The sequence below is a fragment of the Microplitis mediator genome, chromosome 4, assembly GCF_029852145.1.
Source record: "Microplitis mediator isolate UGA2020A chromosome 4, iyMicMedi2.1, whole genome shotgun sequence".
Lineage (NCBI taxonomy): Eukaryota > Metazoa > Arthropoda > Insecta > Hymenoptera > Braconidae > Microplitis > Microplitis mediator.
The window spans coordinates 8,838,275-8,854,167 of record NC_079972.1 but is presented as its reverse complement, the minus strand read 5'-3'; the positions used below and the strand labels follow the sequence as shown (position 1 = coordinate 8,854,167).

The 15,893-nt window shown below is 27.2% G+C and overlaps 1 protein-coding gene across 1 annotated transcript in view; it reads right to left on the bottom strand.

Annotated features, from left to right (window-relative positions):
• Positions 1-7,455, bottom strand: part of LOC130666786 (uncharacterized) — a 41,405-nt gene extending 33,950 nt beyond the window's left edge. The window contains exon 1 of the mRNA XM_057468051.1: positions 6,280-7,455. The gene's annotated coding sequence lies outside the window, so the exon portion shown is untranslated. The remainder of the gene's footprint in view (positions 1-6,279) is intronic.
• Between the last annotated feature and the right edge of the window lie 8,438 nt (positions 7,456-15,893).

The window sequence follows — 15,893 nt, the reverse complement described above, 5'->3', positions numbered from 1 at the left end:
ACATATATAAAAAATATACATCATACTGTATGTTAATAAATATACTACTTTCAATGCAATATATCAATATATAATAAAAAATATACCAAGATATATATGCTAAACATACATAAAAAAAACTGTCTATCGGTTGATCCTGCGGGCCAGCCCCAAAACTTCCCGCTCCTTGAGCTCGAAAACATTGTTGTGAATACATTTTCGAGCTTTTCGAGCTCGAAAATACTTTTGTATTCCATTGTTTTCGAAAAAAACCGTTTTTAGCATATCTTTCTCCCACGATATCTCACGAACGAATTGACCGATTTTGATGGTTGAGGCGGCAATCGACGTGTTTTATTGAGCTCTAAAGCTGATTAGATTTTGAAGTCGATCCTTCAAGTCGTATCTGAGAAATCAATAAAAAACTAAAAAAAAAAAAATTTTTTTTCCGTAATTCGCCAATATTTTCGAGTCTACTTGATAAAATGATTTGAAATTTTCAGAAAAGTTGATGGCCAACAAGCTCTTTCGATTGCCGCCTTAACCATCCAAATCGGTTCATTAGTTACAAAATTATAGACCGGTCACACACACACACACACACACACACACACACATACATACATACATACATACATACAGACACTCGGACATCATTCTGAAAATAGTCAGAATAGCTTCCTAGGACCTCAAAACGTCGACATCTGATAAAAGTTCGATTTTCGCAAATCGGGGTGAAAACAATAACTTCCCAATTTTTCGAAAATCGTCGATTTTCTTAGCGGGAAGTTAAAAAGTTATATTGATAAATATATAATTAATATATTGTAGCAAATATTTTTTTTCAATATATTATCATGTATTAATACGGCAAAAATATAAATATTATTTTATACAACGTGCAATATATCACATTATAATATTCATATATTTTACATTATATTTTTTCACATATAAAGTTTTTTTATGCGGGATGCCTAAGTACCTGCCGTAAGTTACTGGTGCAAGAAATGTGCCAGACACTTTTAAACTGCACCGTATCTAAGATATCTTCAATATTCTTGTGTACAATGTCTTGAGCAAGTCATGCACAAGTCTTGATGACGATTTCTTGCAACATGATTTTGCGCAAGACCCATACGTAGAAAAAGACACTAGTGACTAGGGGTTTTGCTCAAGGCACTGGCACTAGAATCTTACTCAAGCATGAGTTACTTGGGTACGAATAAAATTTTAGCTGTGATAAATCTGTTAGTTGTTTAGAAGAAATTAAATTTATTTAAACTTTATCAAGTTTATAGTTGTATGAAACAAATTTATTTATATACAGTACGTATTTTTTCGAGCATCCAAATACGCCTTTGTACTCGTCGTGAATAAACTTGTCTCTCAGAGTGGTAACTTATTAAAGAAATTAATTTACGAGTATTTTAGTAAGTACGCATGAGTGCACGCTTAAAATTTGATTCCAGCAAAAAATAAAATAAATAAATAAACAGTTATAATGCAAAAGTGCCAGTCAAATCCAATCTAAAATGAATCTTGAACAAGGTCAATTAATCACACTAAAAAAATTATTCTTCCTTAACTCCGGCCATAAATCATTTGACTCTAAAAAAATTCCGCAGATGATATCTCATTTTCTATAGTTAAGAGTGTTGAAAAATAAGAGTTAAAAGAGGGAAAACATCGAGAAAGAACGTTTTAAGCCAAGACCATTAATTATAAAACCATGGCGAATTAACGTTCATGTAGTAAAACGCAAAAAATCACGAGAAGCATTTAAAAAACTTATTCTTCTATTCCGTTACAACTCTCTAGAACTCATTTAATTTCCTCCCTTATCCCGCGTTCATTTCCTTTATTTCTTATCATGTCTTTTATCTCATATTCTTGAGATTTTCTCGTTTTTTTATATACCTTTTCCTATGTAAGTTTTCAGTTTAACTTGGAACACATTCTTCCTCTCACCACAGCTTTCGTTTATATATATATGTATATAGTATATATATAGTTACAGTAACATAGTTCCAGATTCTACTCAAGGGTGTCATTTGCCGTCGATGTATTCGACATACAATGAAACTTGGATTGTTTTCTGTATATATTTTACGTTCACCAATACTTATATAAATATGTATAAACTGTATATATAACTAAAATTACAAATACATTCAAAATAGATACACCAAGTCAAAAGATATTAGACTTTCCTTCATATATATATATGTATATATACTAGACTTTGTATAGAAATACAAGAGCTTAGTGTGAAATGCCGCCTCATTGTTTCTAATATTCTTCTCTTTCTACGTATATATATATATATATGCGTGTGTGTGTGTGTGTGTGTGTGTGTGTGTGTGTGTGTGTGTGTGTGTGTATTTTTATTTTGCTGGTACGAGTCACCAATGTAGTGGAAATGTCAAAAAACTCAAGTCTAAGTTTGTTTAAAAAAAAACTTCCACACGTTTTATTGATTCATAAAATTATTTTCTGGTTATTTAACGAACTCTTCCTTCAGAATTATTTTTAATTGCTCAAGATTAAAAGTTTTATTAATTATTTATTGAAGAAAAAATATTAAAGTTAAATAATAATTATAAATAGAAACTTCTTTTTTATTGAAGAAAAAATATTGAAAGAGTTCAATAATTATCGGGTTCTTTTCAATTTAAATTTATGAAAGAAATTAATTATGAAGAAAAATATATTGTTTGATGTTGTGAGGGTTAGCATAGCAATATAATTACATGTTTTTTAGTTTTATTAATTAATATTCGTTGATTAATTTTTAGTGACAACAGTATTTTGTGCTAGGTTTTTATTGTTTATAAGAAAATGCTAAAATTTATGTTTTTTTTTTTTTTTAAATTTTATAATTAAAAATTTAGATCATGTCATTGAACTTTTAGACGATAAGTAAACAATAGAAAATTGATATAAAGATTATTAACAATAAAGATCATAATTAATATGTACAAACAATAACTTAAAATTTTTTCACAGGCGAAATTTGTTACAAAATTAAATATTTACTTTTGAAAAATTAAATAATTTATAAATTTAAAAAATATAATCTAAATCATACACAGAAAAAAAGGATCTCTTGGCGCAAAAAATGTTTTTGAGCCAAGAAATTTTTTTTTCACAGTAACAAAAAATTGATTAAACAGCTCGAGGTTATTATATTAAATAACAAAGCGGTATTATTTTAGGGAAATTATTTAGTATTTCAATCATAAAATATTCAGTCGAATACAACTGAGATAATATAAATTCGTATTTGTGATAACGAGCGTATTCTATAAAATACAAACATTTGTTTCCTAGTTTATAAATTATAACTCACGGTTATACTACTAAACTAATTGAAATTTTTTATTTTATGTAACCAGAGAAGAGACAACATTATTTAGTAATTATCACAGTTACGTTGACGTTAACTAGGCAACATTCTGTTTGTCAAATTAAGGAGAGTGGTGGCATGAAGTGCATTACTAATAACTTTATATATTAGAGAAAGAGAGAAAGAGAGAGAGAGAGAGAGAAAGGGGTCTGATATTGATTAGAGTGGATTTATTTGAGGTAATTGAAAAAAAAAAAAAAATTTGGTATTTAAAAAATTAAAATTCGATGTGAGAAAAATAGGAAAAATTACAACATGGATAAAATTTTATTAAGCAATGAGTATTATTTCGAAATTTCTCTCTTTATGTTATTTTTATTGTAATAGTATCAACAAAGCAAATATATAATTAACTGTATGGAAACTTTTCTGAAATAATATTAATATTAATATTAAGCTTGAAATTTTTTGTCTCAACAGAGGTTATTACTTTCGACTTGCAAAAATGTTGTTATTATGCTGACATGACTCCACTTATAGCGGCCTCGAAAAGAACTTTTATGAGAAATGAAAAAAATGTTAGATCGCTTATTTTTATTCGTTGGAAGGTTTATGTATTTTTTTAGTACTGAAAAATACTCTATAAAACATATTTATAGAAAAACTATTTATGTGATCGCTAAAGTATTTATCATCAATAATATTTATGATTAATACACGGTACAAAAAAACCGGGGTAAGTTCAGACGGTGTCGGTGATAAAATTTTTGGTGTTAAATTTCAACCCCGAAAGCAGTGTTAAAATAACACTGCTGTAGGTGTAAATATTCTTTACCGGTGTTAAAACAATTTCTCAGTATTAAAACATTTTTCTGTAGTGAAAATATTTTCCTCTGTGAATATTTTTATGGACTCGATTACTACAGTTAAAAAGTGTTTTCATTTCTTAATTAAATTATTGGTGATTAAAGTGGTGGGCGTAAAATTGTGTAATTTTAAAATAAATTACGTATAACATAAATAAGTGCATAGCAAAATTGAAATTTCTTCCAGATAATATTCATTAAATTTTTTATATTTTTGTATACGTAATACTTTTTTTTTCTCTAATTTCTATACACGGAGAGAAAAAAATGGAAATTTTTCCAATTTTACTTGGGGGAAATTCCTTTGTTAGCATTGTAAATTTTACTATGTCAACATGTGAATTGTAACTATGTCACATGGTAAATTTTGCTTTGTTACATAGGAATTATTCCTATATTGACAATGTAAATTTTCCTATATCAACATTGGAAAAATAACTGTATACTATAGGAATAATTCCCATGTCGACATTGAAAAAATTCCTGTGTTAACATTGCTGGAATTCCTTTAATAACATAGTAAATTCTTCAATGTCAAGATGGTAAAATTTCCATGTTAACAAAGTAGAAATTCCCATGTATCTAAAAATGAAAGATTTGTAAACTGATGTTTTTCTACATAATTTATTAAGTAAATCAAAATTAATTAATTGAATTGATGATTATATACTGTCGGAAACACGATGTAATTGATTTTTACGTACACAAAATTTTTCCAAAAACTGAATATCTATTTACATAAATCTTAAAACCTTCACACATCCCTATTTTATCGCTTTAAGTCCTAAATGATAAAAATGACCAAAATATTTGGTATTTGAGTGGTTTTAGCTTCTTTAGGGCTTTTCTCATGCAACATAGAAATTTTTCCCATGCCAACATGGATATTTTTACTATGTCAACATAGGAATATCTACTATTTTAACAGAGGAATTTTTTCCTTGTCAACATGGGAAAAATTCCCATGTTAATATAGTAGAAATTACTACGGTAACATGGGGAAATTCCTATACTGACATAGTAAAAATACCCATGTCAATAAAGCAATTTCAGCAATGTTAACAGACAAATTTTTCCATGTCTACATGGAAATTTTTCCAATGGCAATATGGAAGATATTCCTATAATATATATCGGTAAAACTCCTATAAAATATGGTTATAATCTCATTTTTCCCTAGTAAAATTTTCCATGTTGATGAAGCAAAATTTACTATGTCAACAAGGAAATTTCTCCTAAGCAAAATTGGAAAAATTCCCATGTTTTTCTCTCCATGTACGCGTGGAATTTTTTTTTTAACCGATTAAACACCGGTACTTTAACACCGCCAAATTACATCGTCTACACCGGTGTTATTTCATTTCAACACTGCGCCGTGTTAAATTTAGTCCATTTTTAACACCGCTCTTTTTACAGTGTATAAAAAATTACGATTTGTTAATAAAAAATATTATTTTTTTTTGGATGACATTAACAAAAAATTGGATTCATATTTCTGTGTAAATGACAAAAATTATTAATTTAAAATACCCAATAGCTGTCTAGACTTGCTTTAGAGAAGACGAATAAAGTAGTACAGTTACCTTTACTATATCGATTTGAAAGAGATATAACTTATTCACACCGATTTTGAAATTTTACGAGATTTTCATAACAAATTGGTTTACTTTGCTCTAACAATTTAATCCCAAGCCGTTAATTTAATATGCGTTTCCCGTTGACCCTTCTAGTGAGGTCATGAAATCAAACCCCGAAGGGTTGGAACAACGATTTTCAGTAGTTCGTAATTTAATGATACCCGACGATTGATTTCGGGTATCATTAAAATTTCAAAAACCCCATGCGCAATGTAGTTTTAAATTTCACAGAATTTCTACTTAATTATTAAGCTCTTTCTTTATTTCTTCCCTGTTTCATTTCAGTAGATTCATAATTAATTAATTCTCTTATACCGTAGCACAAAGAAACAAAAGTAAATGAAGAATAAAATTCTTTACGTAGAAAATAATTTTATTCATCGTAACTTTTTCTACTTCAAACATTAATTATTAAAAGATCAATTTACAGAAGAAATAAAATATTTACCTTCAGAATTATTTAGCAGCTCTCGTTTCCTCTTAAAAACCAACTCAATAATAAAAAAAAAACTTTTAAAGTGCAATTAATACGTGTCACAACATGTTACCCATAAAACTATTCGCTGTTAAAAAAAATTCCATCAGTTCCAATACCAGCATAAATTCGCTTTGAACTTTTCTCTGTCAATAAAAAAAACTATCCAACTTTAGCTTTTCTTTTTTTTTATTTTTCAAAAAAAATTTACTCTCGAAACTCGCGACTTAAACTAGGAAAAAACTTTGTAGAATTTTCATCTCTCGCATTTGTTTTTCACTATATATAATAACAACTCACTAATTAACATAATTACATCCTATACAGTACAATCTACGCGCACCATAATATTAATTAAAATATAATTATAAAAGTAGTTATCATAATCATAATTATTATCATCAGAAAAAAAAAATAAATAAAAAAGTGTTATTTAAAATAAGTATTTTTTTTTATCTTCATCCACATATTCATCATATGGAAGCTCAATCGTGATATCTCCATAAAAACAAAAAATATCTCTCATAAAAAGCTTCGTAGTACTTGACTTCAGTTTTACTACTTTTTCATACTTTTTTTTTTCTTTATTCACAAAGTTCTACACAAGCTAAAGCGCGGTACCTTTGGGCAAATTAAAAAGGATCTAATCCCACGTGGATCGATTCTGTCTGCACAAAATATTATTATTTTGACTTCATCTTTATGATACTTAATAATTAACCACTTTCATAAATCAACAGTTATCTCTACATAAATATATAAATATATATTAAAATAAATGAAACTAATAAATAAATCACTTGTCACATTTTTTATAAAATAATTTCGTCACGTCCAAATGCTTCATCACTTAAATATATTAACACTTAAAGTATTATGAGTAGTAAAAGTTAAACATATTTAAGTTGATGTAAAAAAGGAATAAAAATGTGGGATAAGTTGTAAAAAATCTAAAACAAGGATGCACTTATTGAGGATGAAAACACGCGTGACTTTTGTTAACCTTCGACAAGAACCGTGACGTTGGTGTTCAAGAAAGAAACAAGTCCAAGGGAGTGTCTCTAGCATCACCTGTTGGTTCGTATCCCGGTCGCGACGACGCTTACCCACCACGTTATTTTTGTCTCTCTCACGCGATCACCCACTCATCTGGTTGTTGAGGTATATTAAAGCTACGGTTGTAGAGATGCTGGTTAGTATAAAGGAGATGAGGGTGGTGGAGATCTGGAGGTGGTTGAAGCTGAAAATTTTAAACCAAAGCGCAGAATCCGATTCACAGATCGATGTGTATGTTATATCGTTATTATTTTCATCTGGAATACTACAAGACAATTTTACGCTAAGGCTATACTTTTTATATTTATTTTTACTGCTATTATTATTATTAATATTATTATTATTATTATTATTATTATTATTATTATTATTATTATTATTATTATTATTATTATTATTATTATTATTATTATTATTATTATTATTATTATTATTATTATTATTATTATTATTATTATTATTATTATTATTATTATTATTATTATTATTATTATTATTATTATTATTATTATTATTATTATTATTATTATTATTATTATTATTATTATTATTATTATTATTATTGTTATTATTATTTCGGTTATTTGGTGAGTACAATCGGTTGGGAATTGGAAGACGAGTGTTGAGAATTGGTTCGTAGTAAGATGAAATAGGGATAAGGAAAAGGAAACAATATTGTCTTACATTTTTATCGTGGAAATTATTTTTATATATTTTATCGTAGAACAATAATTCATTTTTTTTTATTTGTAGCCAATTGAATCACTGATTGTTATTAATTATATTGAAGATGATGCTAAATTAATGATCGAGTTTAATGTATGATTTAATTGCGTAATAGACCGTGTGGTCAATTATTAAATATTGATTAATTGTTAGCAATGAAACTTTTTTTTATGATGCATTAAATAAATTTGATAAATACACTGTAAAAAATTGGGAGTGAATTCGGAGTGACTATGGATTTAATTAAATCCGAATTCACTCCGTGACTTGGAGTAAAAAAAATCATTCCGCATACGGAGTGAATAGGGAGTTTATTTTTTCAGCGGAGTAATTTCGCAGTGATTTGGATTTCGTATAAATCCGCATTCACTCTGATTCGAATTTTAGTATTAAAATATACTCCCCTTCGGAGTTAAGTTTACCCCAAGTAGATTGAATAAATAAACAGTCATCCGCTCCGCATTCATTCCGCGTTCACTCTGCTAATTTTTTACAATATACTGTTATAATAAATGTATCAATTGAAAAATAAAGGATGAGCTGATGAATAATTTTATTATGAGGCCGTTCATAAAATATGTTCGCACTTATGGGGGAGAAGGGATGTCGCCTACTGTGACAAGATGTGCCACGGGGGTGGGGGGTCTAAAGAAACGCGGCGTTCGCAGCTCAGCAAACAATTTTGCAAATTTTTCTCTCGGGTTTTTTTAAAATTTTATTTTTTTGTTACGATAAAAAGTAATTAGTTACATATTTGTAAATATATAAATATTTCGATGTATATATTTCCGTCATAATGAGAGGAGGGATCTATCATTTGTGACGCAATATTGATAGAGGGTTCGCAGAAAATGTGACATAGCGTGACGAAACGGTGGAGGGGTCTCAGAATGTAAACTTTTGCGTGACGTATTTTATGAACGGTCCCTATTTAGTAAACTAATTAATGAAGTAAATAGGATTAATTAAATATATATCGGAGTATCAAGGGTGTAGTGGCTATGAAAGAAAATAGGTGGACGAAAATCTGTTTGATGAATGAAATGAACTGCGAAGATGTAATAGGAAGAATATGGACGAACGAAGAACCCCAAAAAATCTCTGACAGACTGGAGTGCTACTGGGGACTACTGATAAGAGAGGAGGACGAAAAAATTATGGAATCCACGTACAATCCAAAGTTCAAGTTTGTGAAAACATGTGCTGGGACGGAGCAGTACTGGCAGGACAAGAACATCCCCACTTGGATGACAATAGTTTGGTGCAGAGCAAGATGTGGGAACATGGGCAGGGCAGGAGAGAAAGGTGATGATGATTGGTCATGCAGACTATGTAAAAATGAAAATGAAACTTTGGAGCACGTATTTGAATGCAGAGAACTAGCACAAGTAGTCAAAGATGAGACAAGAAAATATGTGGAGGCATGGAAAGGACAAACGGTGGAAGCAGACCTGTACATGCTCCTAACACAAACACTCAGAAATGAGCCGGATGAGAAAATATGCTCATATCTGAGGACTTTTGAGAAGCAAGTCAACGGAGAGGACAACTACGTGGAATAACTGAAGTTCCAGCGCCAGGAAAGCAGGAGGGTTGTGTTTGAGATTATTAGAGATGATTGTAATGACATGTGATATTCGATATACCAAAGTATAAAAGCAGAAAATTTAAAATAAAAGTCGTTTAGATTAAATGATATAATATATTACAAATAATTTAATTACCCTAGATTATAAGCAAAGAAAAAAATGTAAAAAGTTACAAATGTAATCTATACATTGGAAATAAATAAATAATAATAATATATATCGGAGTAATTGTAATAAAAACACCCATAATTATTTTTTGTAAATAATATTTATTAGATAAGTGCTTACGTATTATTTAAATAACATAAAATGTAATCTAAGGTCCTTCATAGAAGGTGTACAAATCATTGTTCCAGCAATGTCCACGTGGTAACACAGATATCCCCATTTATGCAATTTTTATATTTTTACTTTATTTATTTATTTTTTTTTTATGATTCTGTTGTGATTTAAAAATACGCGCTAAATATAAGCGTATAAATCCCATGGTTTTATTTTTATATATTTTATTTACTTTTTTTTTATAGGGATGTAAGAGGATGTGTCAAAATACTGCATTACCTCATCATGATAATTGATTATCTACTGCGTTCATGATAGAAAATGATACTCTAATTATTTACTGATAAATATAAAAAAAAATATACTCTATTTAATTAAAAAAAAAATATTTTTTATTTATCTAGCAGTCTTTGATGACTTTACACTAATAATTTTATAAATTATTATTTATCAAGGTAATTTTGTACTCATTTCTACTTTGATTTATAATTAATTACTTTAAATGTTAGAGCTGTGATATTATTTAAATTATTTTAATGATTGTAAATATTTCATTATTTAAATGAATTCAAATGATTGGTTGTAATTAAAATATATTTTAAAATCATGAACGCTTGAGAGTAAAACATTTCAATTTCAGCTGAATTAATTATTTTTATATCATTAATATATCATTTCATCATCATAATTATTAATTACAGTATGTAATCATACACTCCCAATTTATTCGCAGTTAATACTTTTTTTTTTTTTTTGTTACAATTTATTATTTTAAGATTTTATAAATTTAAATATTATCGACATGCATTTAAGTTTTTGACAGCGTAATCGTAGATCAGATTTAACGATAGTCGTTAGTCATTAAATATCTGTGATTTTGAGTGATTTATATGGAGCAGTTATAGATAAATTTACCTGATAACTTTTGAATTATAATTTTAAAAACAATTATTTTCCAATTCATTTTTAGTTCGACAGTATGAGAGTATAAATGAGATTCATAGATCATCGACATTTTTATTTATTTATTTAATCAATGATTAATTAGTGTTCAAGTATTACCCATACTACCCATTCATTCATAGAGTATTTTAGTATCATTTATTCACAAAAATTGTATAAAAAGTTTTTTATGTTTTTTAGTTTAGTTTTTTATTTCACATTAGTTACTGATTCGTGATTATGAAAAACACTTTAATTATTGGTTTTTTTATTTTATTATGTACTCAATTGTTTTATACAAATCACATTCAATTGATTATAATTCACATTGATTTCGTACACATGATATTTTTTTATCAATTGTTAAATAAAAACAATTACTGTAATAGAATTGATTTTTGTAAATAATTAAATACTTAAAATAATTCATTCTAATTATATCATGTGCATTATTTTTCTCTTATTATTAATAGTAATAACAATGAAATAATAATGATAAATGTAGACATGGTTACTACTCAATTACCACTTTTTTAATGATATCATTCGTGGAAACTCTGGTGGGTCTGAATCACGGTAAATTACAGTAGTAACCGTAATAGAAGGCATTCGAAATCATTGCGGTATTTTATCGTAATTTACGGTGATACAAAATTTTACGGCAAAAGTACAGTAATTTATCATAAAGTGAAGTGTTGCGTTGTCAAAATTATATAAATAAAAAAGTATACGGTGCTTACGGTAAAAATGCCGCTAATTACCGTAAATTGCCGTAATTTTTCGTAATTCAACGTTGAAATACCGGATGTAACTGTAAATTACTGCATTTTACCGTAATTTACCGTGAAATATGGTATTTCTACGGCAAATTTTCTGCAATTTTTAGTAATTTACGAAGAATTACGGCACCTTACCGTAATTTGCGGAGTTTTTACCGCAAGCACTGCATGCTTTTTCATTTTTATAGTTTTTATAGCCCTAGCGGATCCGAATTACGGTAAATTACGGCAATTACCGTAATTTACCACAATTTACAGCATCCAGAAAAATTGCCGCAATTTAAGGCGAATACGGTCACCCTAAATTGCGATAAAACACGTCAAAGTACCGTAATTTACCGTAAATTGCGGTAATTCTGCTGGATACCGTAATTCGCATCCGCTAGGGAGCGCAATATTTCACTTTACGGCAAAATACCGCAGGCTTGCTGCAATTTTACGGTACAAATACCGTACGTTTCCTGTAAAATACTGTAATTCTTTCGAATACCGTAAATTACAGTGATTACCGTAATTTACCTTAGTTCGGATCCACCAGAGGTGAAACAAGCCAATTTCTGACCAATAGCGTTCCAGAAAAATAATTCTGTATTTAAAATACGTGAATTTAATTAATTCAACAAAGAAACTAATGGCATTTTATTAATACAATAATTTTTTTATTGGAATTTATAGTTTTTAAAATTTTCCAACACATTACTGTCAATGTGGTTGTTAATTACAATGACATATATATTTTAGGGTTTGAAATAAACAAATGTGATTCTGACAGGGATGAAATGAAGTCCGGAAGTAATTTAGCGGGCAGAAACTAATGAGTTTCTTCCCTACGATAGAAACTGATCAATGTCTACGCGCTAAATCACATTGGTCTGAAATTGGCTCGTTTTGACCGGCAAAATAAGCATTGAAACTCTCATTTTCGATGTTATAAAGCATTAATAACTTTCAATAAAAGAGTAGAACAACATCATTAATTAATAATAATTAATGACCAAAATATAAAATCAAATTGCAGATAAAACGAACAATTAAAAACTGAGTTAAAACTTAAACCAAGAACATTGTCTTGTTTATTAATAATGAGCATCCATAATGCATTACTTTATAAGAGATTTAGTATGTCGAAAATTTTAAGATAATGCAGTTTCTCGTTTCTACTGCCTAAATAACTTAATTAAAACTTTGTCTAGTATCTTTATCTTTGTTTTCCATACAATATTCTTCTGCATCCTCTCCACCCGTACTTTCCATGCTTTTCGTCTTCACCTTCTACTCCCTTTTCTCACCTCCTCAACGTCATCATAAAGTTACTTTCACTCTCTACTCACTCGCGTGATACACATTCACGACGTACCAAATAACGTTAATAATGTGAAAAGTCATAATATAATTCAATTTGTATTTTTTTTTCCTATTCAATAATTCATTTAATTTAATAGTTTTATTTAATTTTTTATTTAAATTTAAACATTTAATTTAAAATTTAAATTGACAAATAATATTCATCACACTCTTTATCATATTTATTTATTTACTTATATATATATGTATATATATATATATAATAAATGTCTCAGACATATTTTAATAAACAGCAGCATTGAATATTTGAATTAAATAGAATTAATTAAACTTTTGAATTTAATTTCAGTTGCTAAGTTAAATTTTAGTCTTCATGATTCATTGCTAACTTTGTTTTATTTATTTACTCATCATACATATTTATATATATATATATATATATATATATATATATATACATATATAAATATATATATAGATGTATATTTTCTTCTTTCTTCTTACTCCTTAAAGTTCAATTTCAATATCTAAATGAATTATTTATAAACCTATTTTATTATTAACTTTTGTTTTTTTTTTCCTAAATAATAATTTTTATTTTTCTTTGCCATCAGTTTGATTTATTTATTTTAAATAGTTATATTTATTAACAAAGTAAATTTATATTTTCATTTTCTAAATAGTTATAAATATAAACGAAGTATTAACAAGAACTAATTTGCGAATCAACAAAAACTTCGCACTTATCAACATTCTACTTTCACTCGTACTCCTAAAAATTTCTATTTTATTTTAATAATCATATTTATTTATTAAGTTAAATTGTTTTATTTATTTAATATTTTTTTTTCCTAGTGAGGAGTCGTCTATTGGTTGAAAATCCAAAGAGCGACGTATATAAAGTATCCTAATAATTGTCTTATAATTATTTATATATTTATTTTATTTATATCATATAATTTATTTATTTTTTCTATTTTAATTATGTTCAATGGCTCTCTGTACACACTTAGCCATTAAGGTATGCATATGTATATTATATATTTATATATGTATATATTAATTTATTAATTTTTTATTTATTTATTTATTTATAAGTGGATATATTGAACCACGGGAATTAAAATGCAAATATGGGTGCATGGTAATTATCGTACACCAATCAGAAAAGATTATTTATTTTAATGTATTATTTATATAATTTTATTATCTATTACTCATATTTGCATTATTAATTCGGGGTAGTAAGTCTCCAAACTTGACTTTTGTGCGTTTGGACTTTTTAATATTATTTGTTTAATGTTTATTCTGAGATCTAGGCAGTTGTTTGTTGTTATTTTTTTTTTTTAAATTTAAAAAAAAATTATTTATGATAAATTTTTATTTAAATGATCGCACTTAATTATTAAACAATTTTTGTTAATTTTAATCAGACAAATAAGATTTTTGTTATAAAAATTTCATTAAAAATTTGTTTTAATATTCAAAGAAAAAACTTAATTATTATAATATTTTTAAAATGTTTATTTAAAATTTTTTTTTTAATCCTAATATCAATGATTCTTTTTTATTTTTTTATTGGCACTAGTGTTGAACGAAACAATTAATTTGGGCAGTTTTTATTGCGTGTCGGCAAGTGTTGTGAAAGCTTTTATTTAAACGTATTTTTGCAAACTAATTGATTTTGGTTCAAGTGGACTGCTACTTTTTTTTTTTTAAACAAAAATACATTATTTTAACATTTTCACAGGAAATTTCATTTGCAACAAGAATATAAATGTATTACGTATCTTTGAATATCTTTCAATCTCAAAAAAATTTTTTTACGCAGTTAGAAATTTTGTGTTAAATTCATCACAAATCGTGTGTTGCAAACGGTCTATATAAATTTTTGTGTTAATTCAACACATTGCGTTTGTGTTGATCTTTAACAAAAATTTTATGTTAAATAATTGAACACATAAAATCTGTTATTTTGATAGAAAATTTGTGTAAATTTAACAGACTTTACGTGCTAAGGGCATTCTCAGGCAGTGTCCCCTACTTTTTAAAAATATGCAATAACTTCCAACTGTCATAATCGTTTTAAAATTTTATTAATTAATTAAAAAAAAATTAAAACCTTAATTGAAAAAAAGACAACGTAGTCGTAATTTCGTTGAGATATAGAATTTAAAAAAAATTACTTACAATTGACATCAATTGGGAGTTAAACGAAATTCGTTACATAAATTTTAGCCAACAAAATTTAAAAATTCGAATTATAAAATTGACCACGATTTTACTGAAATTTATTTAATAAATTTTGTTTAACTCCTCATTGATATCAAGTGTAAATAATTTTTTTAAAATTCTATTTCTTAACGAAATTACGATTACGTTGTCCTTTTTTCAATTAATGCTTTAATTTTTTTTTAATTAATCGATAAAAATTTGATACACTTATGACAGTTGAAAAGTCATTGAAAATTTTTAAAAAGTGGGGAGCACTGTCTGAGAATGACCTTAAAATTAACTAATAAATATGAGCACATAACCTAACCAACTCAAGTATACTGACTCAACTTATGTCAATTTTGCAAACAATGAGTTCGATTTTCTGTGATTTTTCTAAAAAACGGAGCTATGAATTATCCTCCCGTGAAATGAAAATAAAAAAATCATTGAACCTGATCATAAAAATATGAAAGTTATCTATGATTATATTTAATTGTAAATCAATTACAATCCAAGTTTCCTTGCAGACAATGCTGCTACAATGCTTATAGTCCAGTCGATGCGCACGAAAAAATGGTCAAAGATCATTTTTTCGGTGGGTAAAGATCGATTTTGAAAAATTTTTTTTTCAAAATACTAGAAAAAATATAAGGAAAAAAGTTACCATAAATTTGGAGGGTGATCTTTTTTT